Raw genomic sequence first — 24,312 nt, 5'->3', positions numbered from 1 at the left:
GCCTAGCTACAACGACCTTGTGATCACTAATCCCTGTATCAGTCATGATGCTCTCTATTAGATCTGGATTGTTTGTGGGTAAGAGGTCAAGAGTGTTTTCGCAACCATTTGCAATTCGCGTGGGTTCGTGGACTAACTGCTCGAAATAATTTTCGGAGAAAGCATTTAGGACAATCTCGGAAGATGTTTTCTGCCTACCACCGGTTTTGAACAAGTATTTTTGCCAACATATCGAGGGAAGGTTGAAGTCCCCACCAACTATAACCGTATGAGTGCGGTATTTATTTGTTACGAGACTCAAATTTTCTCTGAACTGTTCAGCAACTATATCATCGCAGTCTGGGGGTCGGTAGAAGGAGCCAATTATTAACTTAGTTCGGCTGTTAAGTATGACCTCCACCCATACCAATTCGCACGGAGTATCTAATTCGACTTCACAACAAGATAAACCACTACTGAAAGACACAAACACTCCACCACCAATTCTGCCTAATCTATCTTTCCTGAACACCGTCTGAGACTTCGTAAAAATTTCTGCAGAACTTATTTCAGGCTTTAGCCAGATTTATGTACCTATAACGATTTCAGCTTCTGTGCTTTCTATTAGCGCTTGAATCTCAGGGACTTCCCCAGCACAACTACAACAATTTACAACAACAATTCTGTTTGTTCCTTGATCCAAGCACGTCCTGTATTTGCCTAAACACCAAAATTCACCTACTACTTATAGAGCCTCATTTCCAAATCTAATAACCCCATCACCGCTTGAATTAATTCGACTAAATTCCATTACTCTTGTTTCACTTTAGTTAATATTAATCTTACAACCTCATTTCAAGACACTGTCCATACCGTGTAACTGCTCTTCCAAGTCCTTTGTTGTCTGTGACAGGATTACAGTGTCTGTTATTTCTTCTATCTGAACACACTGTCCATACCATGTAACTGCTCTTCCAAGTCCTTTGTTGTCTCTGACAGGATTGCAGTGTCTGTTATTTCTTCTTTCTGAACTTTAATTCCTTCTCGAAATTTTTATTTGGCTTCGGTTATTGCTTGCTCAGGAGATAGATAGTGGGTAGGCTACAGCCGTGTCTCACTCACTTCTCAACTAATGCTGCTTCCATTTTATGTATTTCGAGCCTTATAACTGGAGTCCAGTTTCTGTGTAAGCTGTATTAAACTTTCGCTCGAGGTATTTTATCCCTGCCACCTCCAGAATTTCGAAGAATGTATTCCCCTCAACATTGTCAGAAGCCATTGTAAATCTACAAATTCCATAAAAGTAGGTTTGTTTCTCTTTAGTCGAATGGTCGTTACTGCCTCGCGTATTCCTACAGTTCTCCGGAAACCAAACTTGTCTTCCCAGAGATCGATTTCTACTAATCTTCCTGTTATTCCGTAAATAATTGGTGTCAATATGCTGCAACAATGACTGACTCACCTAAGGATGTCACTAATTCTGAGGGAATGTTGTCCGTTCTAGGGGCCTTGCTTTGACTAAGGAGTTTCAGTACTCAATCAAACTCTTTCACAATATCACACCTCCCAGCTCACCTTCACCTACTTCCTCATCAGTTTTTCGTAAAATTTTCTTCAAGTTCATTTCCCTTGTAAAGCCTCGCTATATACTCCTTCAGCCTTTCAATTTTCCCATCTTTGCTTATTACTGCTTTTTCATCTCAGCTCTTGATATTCATACAATTGCTTGTCTTTTCTACAAAGGTATCTTTAATCTTCCTTTAGGCTGTATCTACCTTTTCCCTAGTTATACTACGTGTTTCTACAGCCTTGCATTCGTCTTCTAGCCATTCCTTTTTAGCCATTTTACACTTTCTGCTAATCTCATTTTTGGAACATCTGTACCCCCTTTCGCCTGCTTATGTCCTACATTTTTATATTTTCTCTTTCCTTCAGTTTCAGTATCCCCTTTGTTTTCTAACGATTTCTGCTAGGCCAAGTCTTTTTACCTATTTGATCCTCTGATGCCTTTACTCGTTCGTCCCTAGTAGCTAACCATTTTTTCCTACTGAATTCTTTCCTCCTGTTTCAGTCACTCGTTGTCTAATGCTACCTAAGTAACTCTCAATAATCTTTAGTTATTTCAACTTATACATGTCCCATCACCTTAATTTTTAACCATTTTGAAGTGTCTTTCATTTAATAACCAATACATTATGATCAGAGTCCACATCTGCTTCTGGAAATGTCTTATACTTTAAAATCTTGTTTCAAAATCTCTCTTACCATTATGTAATATATCTGAAACCTACACGTGGCTTCAGGTCTCTTCCACGTGTACAACCGTCTTTGATGATTCTTAAACAAAATGTTAGTGACGATTAGATTATGCTTTGTGCAAAATTCTGCGACACCGGCTCCTCTTTCATTCCATACTCCAGACAACATTCTCCCATTATTTTCCCTTATCTTCCTTTTCTTACTTTCGAATCTCAGTCCTCCATAAAAATTGTATTTTCCTCTCAAATAAGTATCTGACTTAATTCTTTTTTCTCATCATACATTCATTCATATTCTCCATCATCTGCGGATCAAGTTAGCATATAAATTTGTACTATTGTGGTGCAAGTTGGTTTCGGGTCTGTCTTCGCTGCGATGGTGCCGTCACTAAGCTACTCATAGTGGCTGCAGAGGCTGTTTTGCTGTGGCTTTATGTGGGGCCGACGTACGCCGCTGGTGGTCATGGAAGGTGCCGTAACGGCCGTATGATACGTGAATGCCATCCTCCAGCCTATAGTGCAACAACATCGGCAGCATATTGGCGAGGCATTCGTCTTCATGGACGACAATTCGCGCCCCCATCATACACATCTTGTGAAAGACTTCCTTCAGGATAACGACATCGCTCGACTAGAGTGGTCAGCATGTTCTCCAGACATGAAACCTATCGAACATGCCTGGGATAGTTTCCAGAACGAGATTTTCACTCTGCAGCGGAGAGTGCGCTGATATGAAACTTCCTGGCAGATTAAAGCTGTGTGCCGGACCGAGTTCGAGTTTCGGTCCGGCACACAGTTTTAATCTGCCAGGAAGTTTCATGACTGGGATAGTTTGAAAAGGGCTGTTTATGGACGACGTGACCCACCAACCACTATGAGGGATCTACGCCGAATCGCCGTTCAGGAGTGGGACAATCTGGACCAACAGTGCCTTGATGAACTTGTGGATAGTATGCCACGACGAATACAAGCATGCATCAATGCAAAAGGACGTGCAACTGGGTATTAGAGGTACTGGTGTGTACTGCAATCTGGACCACCACTTCTGAAGGTCCCGCTGTATGGTGGTACAACATGCAATGTGTGGTTTTCATCAGCAATAAAAAGGGCGGAAATGATGTTTATGTTGATCTCTATCCCCATTTTCTGTACAGGTCCCGCAACTCTCGGAACCGAGGTGATGCAAAACTTTTTTTGATGTGTGTATGTGAAATATGGAATAGCTAGATACTGTACATGCGAATCCCAGCTTGACGGCTGCAGCGATGCATATGAAATACCATTTAAAAAATGTAGGAGGAGCTTAAAATTGTCGTCATACAGCGTGTCCCAGGAGGAATGGTCGATAATCAGAGATATGACAGGAACGATCATTCGAAGCAAAAAGTCTAGTAAACATCGTTTCTAAAATGCATTACTTGAGTGCTATGAGCACTTCATCTTCGATACCATGAAATAAATCTATTTTACTGCAAGCTGCATGCTCTTTACTTTCCATATTTTGAGACGTGGTATTATGGACAAAAACAATACAAAATGTGCGATATACATGGGCTCCGAAGTGTATATGTTAGGAGCTATCAGAATTTGTTCGTCTTGGCTACTATGAAATATATCTCTTCTGCTGAACAAGTGTTCATATCTCTTAAGGTACGCGTTTGATAGCCCATGTTTAAAACGACAATTTTTCACGAATTGGTCCACAGTGCCTCCTCTCAAAATACGGAAAGCGAAGAGCTTGCTATAGAAAAGATTTGTTTTACAGTATTGAAGATGAAGAAATACTCATAGCTCTTAGGTATGCATTTTAGAGCCCATGTTTACTTGACTTTTTTGCTTAGAATGATCGTTCTTGTCATATCCCTGAATGTTGACCATTCTCCCTGGAACAAAAAATGGTTCAAATGGCTCTGAGCACTATGCGACTTAACTTCTGAGGTCATCAGTCGCCTAGAACTCAGAACTAATTAAACCTAACTAACCTAAGGACATCACACACATCCATGCCCGAGGCAGGATTCGAACCTGCGACCGTAGCGGTCCCACGGTTCCAGACTGTAGCACCTAGAACCGCTCGGTCACTCAGGCCGGCGACGAGGAAGGAATGACCTTTGGAAACTCGCTGAATACCTAAATCAGGATGGAATTGGAACTGAGCAGTGGGCCACTATGCTGGGAATCCCAATGCAAGAGACAGCAGAAGGCTGCGTCTGTGTATGGAAGCAATCATTGTCGTCGAAGATACGGCATGGGGCATGATTGCGAATACAAAACATCTGGGGCTGACGGAAGACCCCACTGCCAAAATGGTTCCGCCTAGCTTGTATCATAATGGTGATCCCATCCCGGTTAGACGGCAACTACGTTTTTGCGCAAATTTGGGTATGCCATTATAGACTAATCTCTAATGTTATGGCGCATTGTGTCCTACAGACTGTTGTCAATGGACTCTGTTACAATAATCGAGTGGTTCCAACAGCAAATGCTACTTTCGGGAAGGTACCTATATCATTTATCTCTATCCTGTTGCAATTACACTAACTTTAATCGTCAATTATACCTTGGGTCACAATTATGCTTTTATTTGGGAGGAGTGAAATTCAAATACCCGTCCACGTATCTTGATTTGGATTTTCCTTGGTTTCTCTAAAACAAGCCAGGCGAATGCTGTGAAGGTTCTTTCGATAACGACACAGGCGATTCCTTCCTCTGGTTTTGCCCGACTTACTAAGTGGTTCGACTCTAATGCCCCTGCTTACGGCCAGATAGTCAACGAAAAGTTGGAAAAGAAGAATGAGAAACATAGATAAAATTATACGCGGGTAGATGAAATTGGGTATTATGGAATAGTCGGGTAGGCAATATGGAATACCTTGATTTCTTAACCGTCGAGAGATGCTCCCAAGCAGGAGAAACATCGTCTACTTCAAAATGTTTCAGTGATGCTATGATGCTATGTAACGAGCCAACTTCGTCTCCAGACATCGTGTGAGTTACGGCGCAGAAAAATTATTTTCGTAATTTGAAAAAAAATTTTGGCTGTGTTTTTTAAAATATGCTGTAGTTATTGAAAATGTATAATAACAATTTAAACTATCAGTTTATTACGTAAAAGAGTAGTACGTCGTAATGTATCGCTCGATTTTAGGCTATGGATAGAGTTGGTTTTATTGAAACGTTGTAAAGTCCAAGTAGCATGTCGGGCAATATGAAATATTTGCTATTCCAAAAAACCCACATTGATTGTGCAGGTACCGAAGGTTAGATTTGTGGCTTACTCAAATAAATAAATGTAAAATGAATCACCTCTACTACGAGGCCTGTTCAGAAAGTAAGCTCCGATTGATTGCCAAATTGAAACCACAGTGAACATCAGAAATGTTTTACTTGTAACAATTAGCTACACCTTTCAGCTACTTCTCTACGTAGTCGCCGTTCTGACTTAGACTTTTGTCATAGCGTTGTACCAACTTTTCAATAGCCTCATCATAGAAGGCAGCCGCCAGTGCTTTCCGCCAATTCTCCACGCTGGCCTACACCTCGTTGTCTGTGTCAAAATGTTGTCTTCAAAGACAGCGGTTCATGTGACCAGAGATGAAACTCAGGGGGAGACAATTGCGGACTGTATTGTGGGTAATCTCACATTTCCATTTGAAAACGATGCAGGAGCATCTTCATTGCCCCTGCAGAATGCGGCTGAGAATTGTCTTGAAGAAGAAACAGCACGACAGTTATGTAATGTTAGCTGCATAGCTTCAGGCGAAATTTCTCACCAGGCCCTCGTACTTGGCGGCAGACACTATTTTCTAGACATCTTTACGCACTCACTGCGAGCTCAGAAATGAGAAGAGCGACGTGATGCTAACTGGGGTTATACTAGAGACACTACCCAACACATCTGTGCAAAGCTTTATCGGATTTTCATAGTCGTTTCCATTTCGCGACCGATCGGAGCTTACTTTCTGAACGCCCCTCGTACATAAACAGATAATTGCTTCAAGAACTTTGTTTTTAATTTAATAAACGTAGCACATTTGCTGTCGAATCAAATTATTTTTTCTGTTACTAATGGTTCTTTTAAGAGTTTAAATCAAGAGCAATCTCATAATTGTATTTTGTGTACATAAAAAATTTTCCACCAAATTTACACGATTATCTGCACTTTTACAACCGTATTCATTATTTCCCAGAGATTCCTTATAAGCCTCCAAGTGGAACGTTTTTTAAAACTATTTTTGGCGGTAAGTTCTTTGAATTTTATTTAGAGAAATACAGACACTAATTTCCAAGCAGTTGACTTTTAGGTTAAGGTGTGTTTGAGAGGTAACACTGAGTTCAGTTTGTAGATACAGCTACACAAATGGATGTGTGTGATGTCCTTATGTTAGTTATGTTTAAGTAGTTCTAAGTCTAGGGGACTGATGACCTCAGATGTTAAGTCTATTAGTGCTTAGAGCCATTTTTGAACTACAAAAGTAAATAGTTTTCCGTAACACCCGAACTTCACCTATGCTATCTGTGAAAATCTATACGTCGAGGGACATGGACATGAAACATAGACATACTGATTTTTACAGTAAGAATAAATCACGAAAAATCGCCATTGATGACAATCTCTAATGTCTGTGAGAATATTATTCCATTAGTTTCCGGCGGTCTTGTAGATGAGATTTCAGTGACCTTTGTATTCGTTAACTAAGGTAGCGAGTGTCAAGCAATGAAGCCCCTGGTGGTACCGCTCACTCCACTGGCCGGATGCGTCCTGGTTCCTACCTCATGTCGCAAGTATGTGTGATACGAAAGGAATTAACAAGTGGCACCTGGCTTTCACGACCACCCGTGCGGAAGCAGTGCTCCGTTATTTGAGCGGGGCTGTTCGGTGAACTGTGGCGACTTATTCCACACGCATGTATGCGTCACACGCCGCCTCCCTCCTCTTTAGGAATGTTCAGCGCCGCGGCGCGAATGTAGATTTGAGAGCTAACAGCTAGCGCGTGCTATTGTTACCTCCCCTACGCCCCGCTCGGGCCTTCAATTAACCGAGTTTGGCTTACAATAAGTGGCGACTAATTGCATCATCGCTGGGCAATGGAAATTGGATTTAGGTTAGCTGTGCCATCATCAGCTGCTTTCTATGATCGGATTTGCATTTCGCAGCGAAGGACGTGAGGGAGGTATTGCGGGGGACGCGAGGGTGGCGGGAATGTGACAGTCGTCAAAGAACTGCCTCCCCTCGCTAGGCCCCCACCCTGCCGGTTTAAAAACTATAATGTCATCACTGCGGCGGGGGTGTAACAGGGTTAGCTTGTTACGAGGGACAATGTTGTTAGTTATGTCTCCCTACACACGTAACTACAGCTCAGCAGGCCGCAAAGACGTGTTGTTACAGTGATTGCCACAGCCTGTGCCGAAAACTACGCTCGCTCCCGTCTTCTGCCGCGATTTTTCTCCGCGGGCTATCCTGCTGTTTCTGGCACAAGTGCTTCACCGCAACTTCTCGGAGAATTTTGTTCGTCATGGCGTGCCAAGTTAATACCATTCTCTGATCTGTTAAACTCCATTTAAAAATACAATCGAAAGTTCTGACAAGCAGTTACTGTAGATATCTGGAATCTTCATGCGCAATATCTCTCAAAAAGCAACTGTAGATTCGTTGTCATCATGCAGCAGTGGAGGACGAAAGGATGTGTAGTAATAATAAACTTGGTGTTATAGTACCGCAATTAGCTACGATTATAGGTAGGGTACCCCCTGAAAGGGAAAAGAAAATGTAAAGTTTTAATCATTTACAATCATTTCGCTGTTATAACTGGAATACCCCTATGAAAAACTTATGGCTTTTGTTTCCCATGCTTTTAACGTCAGCCGTCGAGGCGGTAAAATCTGCTTATAGATTTATTCCTTTCATTCTGTTTTGCTGCATTTTTTCTCCTTTCAACTTTTCATTTATGGCTTTACTTACAAGGGAACCTCCCCATCGCACCCCCCTCAGGTTTAGTTATAGGTTGGCACAGGGATAGGCCTTGAAAAACTGAACACAGATCAATCGAGAAAACAGGAAGAAGTTGAGTGGAAATATGAAAAAAATAAGCAAAATATACAAACTGAGTAGTCCATGCGCAAGGTAGGCAAAATCAAGGAGACTGTTAGCTTACGAGCGTCGTGATCCCGTGGTTAGCGTGAGCAGCTGTGGAACGACAGGTCCTTGATTCAAATCTTCTCTCGAATGAAAATTTTAATTTTTTATTTTCAGATAATTATCAAAGTTCGGGCACTCACACATAATCAACTTCGCTCTCCAAAATTCCAGGACATATTCAGATTTGCTTGGGCATATACAGAATTTGACGGTCTACGCACGGAAACATTTGAAAACGTAAAAAACATATGTTTTGACAGTGCACAGGGAAAACTGTGCGACTCTGAAACTGTTGCATTCATTTGATGCAGTTTATGTGACAAACTCTTATGTTTTCATCACTTTTTTTGGAGTGATTATCACATCCACAAGAAAACCTAAATCGGGCAAGGTAGAAGAATCTTTTTACCCATTCGCCAAGTGTGCAAGTTAGGTGGGTCGACAACATATTCCTGTCATGTGACGCACATGCCGTCACCAGTGTCGTATACAATATATCAGACGTGTTTTCCTGTGGAGGAATCGGTTGACCTATGACCTTGCGATCAAATGTTTTCGGTTCCTATTGGAGAGGCACGTCCTTTCGTCTACTAATCGCACGGTTTTGCGGTGCGGTCGCAAAAGACAGACACTAAACTTATTACAGTGAACAGAGACGTCAATGAATGAACGGACAGATCGTAACTTTGCGAAAATAAAGAAAGTAAAATTTTCACTCGAGGGAGGACTCGAACCAAGGACCTTTCGTTCCGCAGTTGCACACTCTAACCACGAGACCACGGCGCTCATCAGCTATTATTCTCCTATATGTTGCATATCTTGCACATGGACTACTCAGTTTGTATATTTTGCTTATTTTTTCATAGTTCCACACAACTTCTTCCTGTTTTCTCGATTGATCTGTGTTCAGTTTTTCAAGGCCTATCCACTGTGTCAATTTATAACTAAATCTGAGGGGGGTGCGATGGGGAGGTTCCCTTGTTAGACGAAACTAATATGAGGAGCCTCCAAAAAGTCTACGTTCGAAGGCCACACTAACTCCTTGCCAACATGTTGGTGCTTATATACCCACACCGAGCGAGGTGGCGCAGTCGTTAGCACACTGGACTCGCATTCGGGAAGACGACGGTTCAATCCCGTCTCCAACCATCCTGATTTAGGTTTTTCGTGATTTACCTAAATCGTTTCAGACAAATGCCGGGATGGTTCCTTTGAAAGGGCACGGCCGATTTCCTTTCCAATCCTTCCCTAACCCGAGCTTGCGCTCCGTCTCTAATGACCTCGTTGTCGACGGGACGTTAAACGCTAATCACCTAACCTATATATCCACATCGGAGTCACGCTGGGTTGCATATACGCTGCAGCAAACCTCTCAAATGGAAATTTTTTGATCGCCCCCTTATATACCTTATCGTAATTCAATGGAAACTTGAAAATTCTGAGTGAAGTAGAGCACGAGAGAATTAAAAATTCGTAGGATACTTGCCGAGGGATTAAGGAATCACCGATTTGGTAACGGATGGGAGCGTGGGGATAAAAATAACATAACCAGGAAGTCAAACACTTTTCAGTAGTCTAGTTTCCAAACGTATTTTAGTTGGCTACCGGTTTCAGCGATTTCCTACATCATCTTCAGGCCCCTGACAGACATGTAGGAATATTCCACCTTGGTTCTTAACAAAACAGGGGCCAGCAATAATGGTATTAGCAGATTTCTGCTTGCTATAGCGATACCTATAGCAAGCAGGAGGTATCGCTATAGCAAGCAGCAACGCGTAGCGTAGTAAATCGCCGAAATTGGTACCCAAATAAAATAAGTTTGGAAACTATATGTCTGAAAGTGTTTAAGTTGACTTCCTCTATCGAACAGTCGTGTCCCGCAACCATCTCTGAAAAGATGGACATACACAAACGTAACCAGTATTATACGACATTATTATGTCATAACTTTTTTTTTATTCATTACAAATGGAATTAGATATGTCTGCGATTGAACATGTGATTTAATCACGAGAACTTCCCATTATATATATATATATATATATATATATATATATATATATATATATATAAACCACACAATGTGAGTGCAACTCCTTTTTTCAGGTGACTTACTTTTACACGAAATCAATTAAATATCCGTGATAAGGTGTGTACATGATCCTGAGCGAAACCAGGTGCTGCCCTATATCATTTGATTTGTGCTATGTGTGCATCGGTTAAGATGTATACTAACTACATTTGACGTCGTTATTACTGGTTACATTCGTTCACACGATTAATAGACTTACAAAAGCAGACGCAAATTTTCGGTTAGGGTAAGTTAAAATCCTGAAGATGAGAACTATACTCCTCAAATTTTTGTGTGGGTCTTTTGAATTAAATATAGTGACTGACAAGTAACTTTTAGCGAGCTTCGAGTGCAGATTTTTGTAACAGTGCTTTGATAACGCTAAGGATTTTTCACTTCTTTCCGTACACATTCGGCTGATGTAACCGGTAAACTGTCACGCAAAACGTAAAGGCTGTTTTTCTTAATGCGATTCCTTAACTTTGTACAAGAAACTTTCTACAGGTTTTTAGTGAAAATCACACGAATCTTCCACGTCACATCGATGACTTCCTTGTAGGTAGGTACGTTTCACGATGTGCAGTTTGGTGGTCTCGCGGTTCTGTTAAAACGGTACTAGTAACGGTATTGAATGTTGCGACACACACGTGCAGGACTTATCAGTCAGACCGTTATCGCACGCCGAGTTCAAGCAGTTGTTCAAATTCGATTGCGAGCAAAATGCTTTTTATAAGGATGTTTTAAACATTGAATCTTTTACATAGGATATTTTCTGTTTTATTTGACTAATTAACAGGAAACTGGACCTTCGTGTGTGGTGAATGGGTTGGATCAACATATTAGAACTGTCGTCATTGTCATCGCCGTGACCATTATAATCATCATCTTCGTTTTCATAGCCATATACTTCATTTTTTCTTCCTTCGAGTCTCTCTAAGCCTATAATTTCAGCTTCTCTTTTGTTTTTCATAGATGTCTTTGGCCTAATTGTCGATATCTCATGGTTACTTGAAAATCCTACAGTTTTCTTTATTTCCTTCTTTGCAGATATGATATGGATTAATAAAACTTTTAGATACAATCGAACTTGGGGGGCTTGCATTTTGGGAGAACTTAATGCAAGTCCCATCCATATTTAGATCTTCTGTGGTATCCCTGAATAAGGTAAGGCGAATAACGGGATGATTCCTGCGAAAAAGTCACTGCCGATTTCCTTTCCCGTTCTTGTCTAAACTGCTGCATCTCTAATGATCTCGTCCGTGATGGAACAAAAGTATGAATCATCCTTCCTTCATTCCTTACCTTTCTTTTCTCTAGCCCGAATTCGACAGCTAACGTCAGGCCCATACTGAACGATGATAGTTGAGACTGCCATTATCATAGATAATTTCGTTTGAGTCTCTATACTTTCTTTTTACTAGAAATACCATTGGTTACGTCCTAATCAAGAATGGTTCCAGGTTACTTACTCATTTCGTTATGCTTGAATGCTTGAATGTAATTAATATCAGATTAGTCCAATCTATCCAACGAGTTATTTCAAAAGTATGTTTAGAAAGGCAAGGCCGACTACGTATCTACCTCACTACAGTCGTAACAATGATCATAATCGAACTGCTAAGATATTGCACGATTTCTATACCAAAGAGGAAACGTATCACAGTGAAATGATACTTAGAAACGACTATCACCATTTTATGTATAGCGGCAACCCAAGTATGTTAATTTCTTCCTGGTTAGAGTTAGTCCCGCGCAGTTCAATAATCATATATTCGTAGACAATTGGATGCTTCTGCAACAACAACAAAACATGAAGTATTTAGCAGCGAGAGCGAGTGGTGCAGTGGAGAGCGCGATTTAACGTGGCAGAAACATAAAGACTGTATGATTTCGGGCAGAGGAAAGCGTTGATATTCCATCTTAAGGACAAGTCCTTGACTGGTTCCCCATTGCATCTCTGAAGCATCCTTCATAAATTCGATTATAGGAGGGGCGTCCAATACGTAATGCAACACATTTTTTTATCGACCAGTTTCAGTTGAAAAATACGGAATTAGTTGTGGGACATAGTGGAATATTCCCGCCGCAGATCTTATAGTTTCAGAAAGTTCCGGTATGTCGCTGTGCTACACTTAGCCTCCAAAATGGCTTCTGTAACAGAAGTGCGTTCCAAGCACAGAGCCGTTGCTGAGTTTCTTTTGGCGGAGAACCAGAGCCCTGTATATATGAATAGGCGCTTGCAGAATGTCAACAGATACTTGCCAGTGAACAAAAGCACGGTGAGTCGTTGGGCGAGGCGATGTCTTCATATTCCGCATCTCGTGGTCGTGCGGTAGCGTTCTCGCTTCCCACGCCCGGGTTCCCGGGTTCGATTCCCGGCGGGGTCAGGGATTTTCTCTGCCTCGTGATGACTGGGTGTTGTGTGCTGTCCGTAGGTTAGTTAGGTTTAAGTAGTTCTAAGTTCTAGGGGACTGATTCTTCTTCTTCTTCCGTGTCCGGATGCACCAATTATATCTTCCCTTCCCAGAAATTAGCAACGTAGATTGCTTTGTCATTGACTTTCAAAATATCATCTTTAGTCCATGTCATAGACATATCTGGGCAGATCAGTAGGTGGTCCAAGTCCTGTATTGCTCCGCATTCACACCTGTCGCCATCACTGTAACCCCATTTAAATAGGTTTGATTTGCACCCAGTTACTCCAGTGCGCAGCCGGTTTAATGACCTCCAAGTTGTAAAGGGTAGTTGAAATCCTGCAGATCCCTCCTCAAGTAGTTCCATTGTGGAGTGTGGCACCATTTCTTCCCAAAGAGATAGCCGCCTTGCGGCGGGCTTGGTGGCGAGCTCTTCAGTAGTTTCAATGAAACTCCTGCGGGATTTCAGCCGGACACGTTGTTTTCGGTGCATATGCATCGGGTGTCGAGGATCATTCTTTTGTTTCGATCTTTCGATCTCGGCGGCTACTTGTCTGCGGATAGTGGGTGGTGCTATGCCTATGATGGGGTAAATTATGTCTGTGGGAGTTGGTTTGAGGCATCCTGTGGCAATACGTACAGTTTCGTTTACGGCGACGTCAACTTGCTTAGTGTGAGCAGAGTTCCTCCAGACTGGCGCCGCATATTCCGCTGCTGAGATACTCAGCACCAGACCCGTGGTGCGCAAAACATGTGGTTGAGCTCCCCATGATGAACCTGTTAGCTTCCACAGTATGTTGTTCCTGGCACAGACCTTTTTTTTAGTGTTGTGACAGTGCTGCTTAAAAGTAAGTGCTCTGTCCAATGTTACTCCCAGGTATTTTGGGCTGTTTGTATGTTTCAGCTCTTCCCCTTGCCACATGACTCGGAGTTTCCGTTTGGCTTGTTTGTTCCTAAGATGGAAGGCGGATACTTGAGATTTACTAGGGTTTGGTTTGAGATTATTGCCGTCGTAATAGGTAGCAAGTTCTGTTAAGGCTCCTGTGAAATTCTCCTCCACTTTTTCAAAGGTTTTATCCTGTGTGGCCACTGCTGCATCATCAGCATATATGAACATTCGTGTCTGGCGGCTGATGGGAAGATCATTGGTATAGATGTTAAATAATATTGGAGCCAAGACACTACCCTGTGCAAGTCCATTTTTCTGTGTCCTCCAACGGCTGTTTTTAGATTGTAAGATTACATAGTAGCGTCTGTTTTGTAGCAGACATTGCACGAACATAGAAAGGGTGTAGTCCTTAGTGACATTATACACTTTCTGCGTAAGCAACTTATGGTTAACTGTGTCATATGCAGCACTGAGATCCAGGAATGCGACCCCAGTTACTTCTCCTCTCTGATAGCCGTCTTCGATGTACTGTGTGAGATTAAGAATTTGGCCACAGCATGATTTTCCTGGTCGGAATCCAGCTTGTTCGTTAATGAGGGCTTTGTCTACATAATCAGCTATGCGTTTGAGGACCATTCGCTCCAGCACTTTAAATAAATGACAAAGCAGTGATACAGGCCGGAAATTTTTAGCTTCAGCTGGGTCTTTCCCTGGTTTTAGTAACGCAATAACCCGAGCTTTCCTCCACAGTTTAGGAATTTGCATTGTTGTAATACAGTTATTCATTAGCTCTAGGATCCATGCTTGTACTCCCGGTCAAAAATGTTTAATTTGCTCAGATCTCAGATCGTCGAGGCCAGCGGCCTTATTGTTTTTCAAATCATTGATGGCATCTTGTAGCTCCTGAATGAAGAACGGGCGAGCTAGGAAGCTAATCTCCTCGTTCAATTTTCTTTTAATTTTGCCATTCCTGATCTTCCTTTTAGTTTTTCCGTTCATGAGTAGTTGGTGAGCTATCTGATCGGGTGTAACTTCACTGTAATTTGGTTGTGGTTCTGTTGGGTCGTTGTTGAGACTTTTGACCAGTTTCCATGCCTTCCTACTGCTGTGCTTCATGTCCGTCTCTTGAAGGAGGTTGCACCACTTTTCCTTTCTCGCTTCGGAGATACCAGACATCAGTGCCTCACCTGCCTGGATCGTTTCCTCTGAGAAGGGGTCCTTATTGTATAGTTCTTCATACTTTTTCAGAGCTTCCTTGCTGCTACCATTTAGTCCAGCGATATACTGGGTGCGGCACCCTCTAGGTATGCGCCGTCGAGAGATTTTCTTGACGAGGTCTATAAAAGTTTCATATGATTGTATCTCTGGTTTAATTTCCAAGATCTCCTTATCAAGGTCCTCTGTAAAAAGTTCCCAATGAGCTTTTTTGAAATTGAAGCGTCTCTTAAAGGGCATTACATCTGATTTGATTACTGCAGTAATACAGCAGGTTATTGCTCTGTGTTGCGATCTTGGAATTGGGTCCTCGATTTGCTTTACAGTTTGCAGGGATACCTTTTCGGAGACAAAGATGTTATCTGGATTAAATCCTCGTTTCCATCTTCCGCTGTTAAATGATGCAGGCAACTTTGGGTCGTGTATCAATTTCAGTTTAGCCTGGTCTGCCCAGGTCTCCAGCATTTCGCCATCGTCATTTGTCTCTAGGGGACTGATGACCATAGATGTTAAGTCCCATAGTGCTCAGAGCCATTTGAGCCATTTTTGATGTCTTCATTACAAAAAGGTCGCGCGACCGGCCGCATAAATTTACATTCACTTCTCCTGCAATGTTGGAACGTGCGGACACACTCATTCAAGGTGATCGATGGCTCACAATCAAACGCCTCGCTGCTGAACTGGACGTCTCTGTTGGTAGTGCTGACACACTCATCTACCAGATGTGTGACCGCTGGGTTCCACCCTACAGCCCGGATCTGCCACCTTCCGACTTTCATCTGTTTGGCCCAGTGTAGCATGTACTTCGTGGGACGTTACTGGTACAGAAAGACGTTGGTTCCGATGTCGCCTAGTGGTGCGGTACCATGCGGGAATACAGGTCCTCCCAGTAAGGGAGCGTAAGGCCGTCGCCTTGAACGGAGATTAAGTTGAAAAAAAGGGTTTTGTAGCCAAAAGAATGGGGAATAATGCAGTGTGTTGGAATCCTAAATAAAACCAACCTGATTTCAGAAAAAAAGTGTTGCATTACTTATTGAACGCCCCTCGTAAAATGAAACGTTAATGTCACATCACACGAAGTTATTTGTAGCATACGGAACTCAGTCTACATGTTCTTAATATACTTTAGAACGAGCGAAATAAGAAGAATACGTCACAAGTCTTCTGGAAACTGATGACTGTGTTGCCGCGAGGGTCGTATGTGATTCAGATTATTTGGGCAGATAGGAGACTTTGCTCTTTTTCCTCAAACTGGCAGATTAACACGAAAACGAAAACTATATGAAGGGTTTAACTTGGCTTATTACGCATTTTTTTTAAAACGCAAGTGCCTGAAGCGTTTACTTTTATGGGACAGATGATTCCGTTCTAGTGTAAAAGGGCTTTTTGTATCGGCTGTACCAATAGCTCTATGATGAGGGGGAAATCTGTGACAGAACCAATTCGGTGGCGGTGTTCTCTGGCGTAAGCAGCCGAGTGCACGCAGACTACTACTCAAAAACACATTTACATTCACAAGACACGTCGTCTGCAAAGTTTCAGAAACATACTCTTATTCGATTAAGAGCATTACCATTGGAAACTTTGTGGAATCAAAGGAGGGGTGCGCCAATCATTTAAATTAGTCCTTCGTAAGACAGTGGCTGCAAGCTTTAACAAGATTTGAGCCAATACCGGTCGGTGAATTGATGAAATCCCTATGCTTTGCGGTAATAGCTTCGTGGTGAGCTACTGCCGGAAGCGTATATCACAATCACAATGTTTCCTATCCTATATGACAAGAGCATACTGTTTTACATGCGACAGCGTATGCTCGCGCTGAACTTTCGCAAATAACAGACAGATTCATGGCCCGTTTACACACTGCAATTTCTATTTAAAGTGCTGTTCATACTGGAAGTAAACTCTCGTGAAATTCGAAACATAAAGTTTCAGTTACCCAGATTTGTTCTTGCAGATAAGGAATTTGTGATAATACAATATATTACAGTTGAACAGGATCCATTTCGTCGCCATCTATTATCGATGGGATCACTAATTTTGAAGTCCCTGTCGCCATTTTTAAGTACTGACATGAACGACCACCACCAGGCCAATTAGTTTCATTATGTACGGTGTGCCGAGAGAAAGAACTATTCTAATACGATCGAGTTGAATCATTACAAATGACCTTTTGGACAGTAATTAGTGATGCTGTTTGTTCTTGAAACCTGCTGTAAACTCAAGTACTTGACATTTTTCATATTATCTGTAAATTATTTGCCATTATGTAACACTATCTACCTTATGTGGCTTATTATATTGAAATATATCCCCAATACTCTTACAAATATCCGGTTGATTATGAAAATCTTCTTAATATCTAACTACTGACAAATAATTGTTTCGAAACCATCAGACATTCTAGCATGTTTTTCTTGTTTAGCAACCCGTAAACATTTCCATCATTCCCGATGACGTGGTTGAATCTGTGTCCACTCATCTCTTATTTACACTCAGAGAGGAAAATAATTTTGGCACTACCTGCCATTAGAATGTTATGGCTTTAAATGTAAATTGTGCTGCACGACTTTGTGAAGAAAGAAAATTAAATTCCACTACCTGGATATACGTCTGTCAGTTGCGCTTCGCGTGATTCGTCACTTGGAGGGAAAATAAAAGCCCGTGTCTTAGTGGTTTACGAACTGTAAACACTACTCACCGATTAGGCGTTAGGCCTATTCAGACTGGCCGACTGCTGCCCACAGAACACTACGAACAGTGATCTATGATCGTGGGAAATGTGATCAACATTTCGTCAGTCCCTCCACCCGTTATTCCCAGCATATGACTCCTGATAAGTCCACTGATTTTTAATTCAAGCAGATCCTGTTCTGGCCTCACAAGGGATGAGTGGACCCCATACCACACCACCCTAACTCGGAAAAAAACCAGAGGTGGTAACGGGAATCGAGTCCTTGTCCTTCCGTACCGAAAGCAGCGACACTAAGCATTCGGCTACGGATTATCAAATGTTGCTTGGTAAACACATTGAATTGGATAGTTCGTGAAGTTCAGTGAAACGTTCCAGGATGGCGGTAAAGTACGCTTGTACCGTGAAAGTCTCCTTAGTCAATGATGCGAGAAGCCACGACGCAATATGCAAGACGTAGACTAATTAGGGTAGTATATGGTGATAAAACGTGAATACAGAATTAAACAGCATCGCAGCAATTAGTAACGGAGCAAAATCTTAATGGAACATGCACTGGGAAGAAAGTCAGTGATGCCGCAGCAATTAGTAACGGAGCAAAATCTTAATGGAACATGCACTGGGAAGAAAATCAGTGATGCCTCATTCGGAGCACTCGTCTAGGCGAATGCCTGCAGTCATTTGTGGGAAGCGCAGACAATCTACATCCAGAAGTCTGACGGGGATATGAGCATCATCCCCAATGAATACGAGTCTCGTGACTTTCTTATTTTGCCACTTCATTCTGTAACTCGTTTAATTGCACGAGAAATTGCACATTAAACGACGGATTTGTAGCTGCTTAGCGTTACTGATAATTGATCCTTTATTCAGCGTATGCTTCAAAATGCCCACGGCCATTACGTGAAATTTCTAAGAGGGCCTGCTGCCTGTTGAAAAGTAATGCCCCCACATTTTTTATGTGAATACGTATTTGCAGTCTTCTGCATCTAGAAGGTTCCGAATTGTAGCATTTAACATGGCAGTATGTAATGTAACCACGTCGGTGCGCGAGAAACAGCGTGCTGTAATCGAGTTTCGAATTCAAAAAGTTCTTCCACAGACGGGACGCCCTTTCCTGCAGCATGACAACGCCAGGCCACACATGAGCGCTGCGACATCTGCAACAATCCGACGCCTTGCGTTTACTGTCATCGATCACTCTCCTACAGTCTCGACCTGGCCCCATCAGAATTTCATCCCTTTTCCAAAACAAAAAGAGCACTGTCAAGAACTCCACTTTGATAGTGATGAAGCGGTACAAGCAGAGGAGAGGGTGAGGCTCCGCAACAAAGTCAAACATTCTATACTGACGGTATCAACAAACTCGTCTCTCGTTGAGAGAAATGTGTTCGTCGCCAAAGCGACTATATTGAGAAATAAATATTTAGACATGAAGAATAAAGATGCAGATGTTAACAACGTTTTTTTTTATTTAAAGGACTAGGATTTTTCAAATAAGAAATTCGGAGGCATTACTTTTCATCACGTAGTGGTACTGATATTGTTGCTATCGCAGCAGAGGACGGAAGTGGAATTACTTTTTGCCAGTCGAGCTAGAGTTTGTACTTACGTCGCGGCGCTTCTGTGCTCTTTTCTCGTTGGCAGCTGACGACAGACGGTGAAGGTCAGCGACTGGCAAGAGCGCGTCTCCTACCCCTGAACTCGCCTTCCGGCCGTACAATTATCTTTGGTGGTGAAGGCCGAAGACGTCCAGGGAGGGCGAGCTGCTGACCGCAGCGGCCAGCGATAATCCGATAAAGTTAGTTTGTTCTAGCCCCTGGTTAACCTCCACCACCGGTGGGGGAATTACAACGTCTTAAAGAGAGCGAACAATCGCCGCGCCCTGGCTGCACAGCGCTCGTCGCTGCGGTGAGTCGTGGCTACTTCGAGAGGTCCAAGGCCGAATCCGCTATCACATACATAAGCACCGAACTCCAGTCACTTTAACAGCTTTTCAATGTCTAACGTTCCTGAAATTCCTATTGGACAGTTCGTTTCTCCTCCACAGGTACTCTGGCATCCAAAAACAGAAATGTTGACGATAGCTGTGGAAATATATACAACAAATCACTTAAAAACTGCGAAACGTGTTATCATGGTAACAGTAACACATCTAATATTCTTAACACTCACTCGCGTACGTTTCTTGAAAAAGTCGTCAATTAATGTACAGGGATGCGAAAACGCAGCACCACACATCATTCGGAATCTCGGGTGCATTACACGTCAAGTTGTTATCTATGGGGTGATCCAATTCTGTTACGTGGTGGATTCCACGAGGACGAATTTCTTACCAGGTGTTAAAGGCTAGGATAAACGGAATAACTGGAAGTAAAACCGACACAAACAGAGGTTGCCTAGACTCTCCTTTTGTTCCAAAGGCCGCGGCATAGTTTTAAAACATCAGTTCACAAAGCGATGTGGAGCCGTGGTTAAAACGCTGGACCCGGTGAACAGGGTTTCAATCTCCATGCGGCCATCCAGATTTACGTTTTCCGCGATTTCCCTGAATCCATGCACGCCCTTCTACTCTGATCTCCCTTTATTGCATCTTTATACGAGATAAGCAACGTATGACAAACTGTAAGATAGACTGTAAGCAGCGGATGATTGTCACTTCCACCGTCCTCCACCGGCTGGAATCAGATTTATGTAATTTCTTTTAATGAGTCGCCATTCAATCTGCAAACTGATTTGTGTTCAAAATGGTTCAAATGGCTCTGAGCACTATGGGACTTAACATCTGAGGTCATCAGTCCCCTAGAACTCGGAACTACTTAAACCTAACTAACCTAAGGACATCACACACATCCATGCCCGAGGCAGGATTCGAACCTGCGGCCGTAGCGGTCGCGCGGTTCCAGACTGAAGCGCCTAGAACCTCTCGGAGACACCGCCCGGCTGATTTGTGTAGCTTACTGATTTGAAGAAACGGGGAGTATTCCGCAATTGGCAAACCATCATTGAGACGGCACCAGTATCGTCGTCACAGCATAATGATAAATATACGAGGCAAATTCATTGAAAGCTGTGCAGCTGCGAGGGATGATTCAACACCGAAGGTGCGGTTTTCTCAGTTTCCTTGTTGTGTTGTAATGCACAGTTTCAGTCATTTACTATTTGACTCCACTCCGTACTCTGTAACTGGTTTCCGTCTTTCTCCTGAGAAGCTGTTTCATACCTGTATACTACTTTGTGGTGCCTGACATCGTTCAGATCTCTATTTTGTTACTGGAAAGACATTCCGGAATCCTGGCTTACTTCCGATGGCAACGCATGTATAGCGGGAAGCCGTACTCCATTCGGCTTGGGAGACGCTCTTGGAAAGAGCAATCTTTAAGCTCACTTGAAGGGATTACCGACTGTTGTAAGCAGCATAGGCCTATAAACGGTACGTTTACGTGAATGAATGTAAACAGATACACACAGAAGAAATATACATGGTAAATCAATTCAAAATTTATTGAAAACCACAACATTGTGAATTCAAAAGAAAACATGGGAGAGGGTTGGAGCAGGCAGTATGGGCAGCGTGGAGAAATAAGGCAGTCAGATAAGGCTGAGAAGAGGGGTAATAATAATTCGAGATAAGTCCTTTAAAATTAAGCGAAGGTTGTGTGAAAGATGTTCATCTGAAAGTCTTGTAACAAACTCAGCTTTCTGTTCTACCTCCATGCATTACCTACTTGACAACTGTATTCAGACTTCAGCAACCTCCAGTTAGCCTCGTATACAAACTATCTACGGGTAACTGCTATGGCCCTACTTGACACAAAAAACTGTTACTTTATTTAACTAACTACATCCGTTCACTATTTCGATACAAAGGGAAAAATTGCTCTTACGTAAATCAACTAAACTTCGATCTTTACCTTGAGCTCGTTTCTTATAGGCATTTATCAGTCACATTACTGTGACCACCTATCAAAAGCCTGGATAGCCCACCTCTCACAACGCGGACCGCCGCGAGACGTGCTGGTAGATAGTCTACGAGGCTCTAGAAGGTACCGAGAGGGATGGTGAGCCATGCCAACTCCAGAGCCGTAAACAGCTGCACTAGGGTTCTCGGTTGAGGATCCATCGCGGGACAGCCAGATCGAGGTGTTCCCACAGATTCCAGATTGGGTTTAAAACCGGGGAGATTGGTGGTCAGAGAAGTACGATAAACTCACCCTAGTGCTATTTTAGCCATGCACGAGTACTGCGAGCTGTGTGACACATTGCATTGTCCTGCTGGTAAATGCTAACGTGCCGAGGAAACGCAAACTGTATTTAGGTGTGGACACAGTCCCCAAGTACCCATACATACACCATGTGATCAAAAGTATCCGGACACCTGGTTGAAAATGACTTAAAAGTTGGTGGCGCCCTCCATCGGTAATGCTGGAATTCAACATGGTGTTGGCCCACCCTTAGCCTTGATGACAACATCCACTCTCGCAGGCATACGTTCCATCAGGTGCTGGAATGTGTCCCATTCTTTACGGAGTGCTGCACTGAGGAGGGCTATCGATGTCGGTCGGTGTGGCCTGGTACGAAGTCGGCATTCCAAAACCTCGCAGAGGTGTTCTATAGAATTCAGGGCAGGACTCTGTACAAGCCAGTCCATTACAGGGATGCTATTAACGTATAACCACTCCGCCACAGGCCGTGCCTTATGAACAGGTGTTCGATTGTGTTGAAAGATTCAGCCGCCATCCCCGAATTGCTCTTCAACAGTGGAATGCAAGAAGGTGCTTAAAACATCAATGTAGGCCTGTGCTGTGGTAGTGCCATGCAAAACAACAAGAGGTGAAAGCCCCTCCATGGGAAACACGGCCACACCATAACACCACCGCCTCCGAATTTTACTGTTGGCGCTGCACACGCTGGCAGACGACGTTCACCGGCCATTCGCCATACCCACACCCTGTCATCGGATCGCCACATTGTGTACCGTAATTCGTCACACCATACAACGTTTTTCCACTGTTCAGTCGTTAAATTTTTACGCTCCTTACACCAAGCGAGGCGTCGTTTGGCATTTACCGGCGTAATCTGTGACTTACGAGCAGCCGTTCGACCATGAAATCCAAGTTTTCTCACCTCTCGCCTAACTGTCATAGTACTTGCAGTGGATCCTGTTGCAGTTTGGAATTCCTGTGTGATGGTCTGGATAGATGTCTGCCTATTACACATTACGACCCTCTTCAACCGTCGGCGGTCTCTGTCAGTCAACACACGACGTCGGCCTGTACACTTTTGTGCTGTACGTGTCCCTTCACGTTTCCACTTCCCTATTACATCGGAAACAGTGGACCTAGGGATGTTTAGGAGTGTGGAAATCTCGCGTATAGACGTATGGCACAAGTGACACCCAATCACCCGACTACGTTCGAAGTCCATGAGTTCCGCGGAGTGCCCCATTCTGCTCTCTCACGATGTCTAATGACTACTGAGGTCGCTGATATGGAGTACCTGGCAGTAGGTGACAGCACAATGCACCTAATATGAAAACCTATTTTTGGGGGGTGTCGGGATACTTTTTATCACATAGTGTACTTTTGTTGATACATATTTCTTCCAGAATGACGAGATCACAGAGGGATGCAACGAAAACATTTCCCAGACCATAACGCCCCTTCCTCTGAACTGTAATCTTCCGACGATAGTTGCTATGCCGTACAAGCCAACGGCCATCTGTCCGATGGAGCATGAAACGTGATTCATGTGGAAAGGCCACCTGTCGGCTCTCAGTGGACGTCCACTTGCGGTATTGGCGTGCAAATTCCAGCCTTCGTTGCAGAAGAACAGCAGTCAGGATGGGTGCATACACCAGGTGCCTCCTGTAGAGGCCCATATGCGGCAACGTTCGATGAATGATCGTTGAAGAGACACGGTTGGTAGCCCCTTGGTTCATATGGGCAGCCTGTTTCTCAACTGCTGCACGTCTGTTTGTCCGTACACATCCCCGCAGTCGTCGTTCACCTCTGTCATCTATGGCCATTGAACGCCAAGTTGCCTCGACGCCGGTTTTGGATAGTGTCATTTTGCCATTCACGGTATGTTTTAACCACAGCGGCGCGCGAACAGTTTACAGACTTAGCCACTTCGGAAATTCTTCCATCCTTGGCCAGAAAGCCAATGTCCATCCCCTTCTGGACGTCAGATGAATTGCTCCGTTTCTGCATTACGACGACGACTGCACTATTTTCCGCGTCCGCAGACACCCTTAATATACCCTCCACCGCCAGTGCTGCCACCTGCCGTCTGTGAGTAGTTATTTTGCTTTGACGCTGAACATAGGCGGCGGTAACATTAATGTGACTGGACAGTGTAGTTCATGATGCATTTGGAATTTTAGTTTCCACGAATAAAGAATATTTCACTTATATCGAGCAATCAGTGCTCAGTCAGTAGCTCGTGGTCTAGTGGTTAGCGTCCCTGCCTCTGCCTCTGTATTGTCGGGTCCCGGGTTCGATTTTTTGGAAGGGCCGGAGATTTTCTTCGCTTACGGACTGGATGTTTGTGTTCTCCTAATCATTTCATGTAATCTTCATCGAAGCACAAGTCACCGAAGTGGCGTCACATAGACAGACTTATACCAGGCTGCCGAACAAAGCCAGACGAGGCC

The 24,312-nt window shown here is 43.2% G+C and overlaps 1 protein-coding gene across 1 annotated transcript in view; it reads left to right on the top strand.

The window, feature by feature from the left end:
- LOC126249335 (protein trachealess-like) overlaps nucleotides 1-24,312 on the top strand; it is a 330,727-nt gene that overhangs the window by 123,032 nt on the left and 183,383 nt on the right. The window lies entirely within an intron of this gene.

Source organism: Schistocerca nitens, chromosome 3 (assembly GCF_023898315.1).
Source record: "Schistocerca nitens isolate TAMUIC-IGC-003100 chromosome 3, iqSchNite1.1, whole genome shotgun sequence".
NCBI lineage: Eukaryota > Metazoa > Arthropoda > Insecta > Orthoptera > Acrididae > Schistocerca > Schistocerca nitens.
Note: the sequence above shows the minus strand (reverse complement) of the source record. Positions and strands in the feature narration are given on the sequence as shown.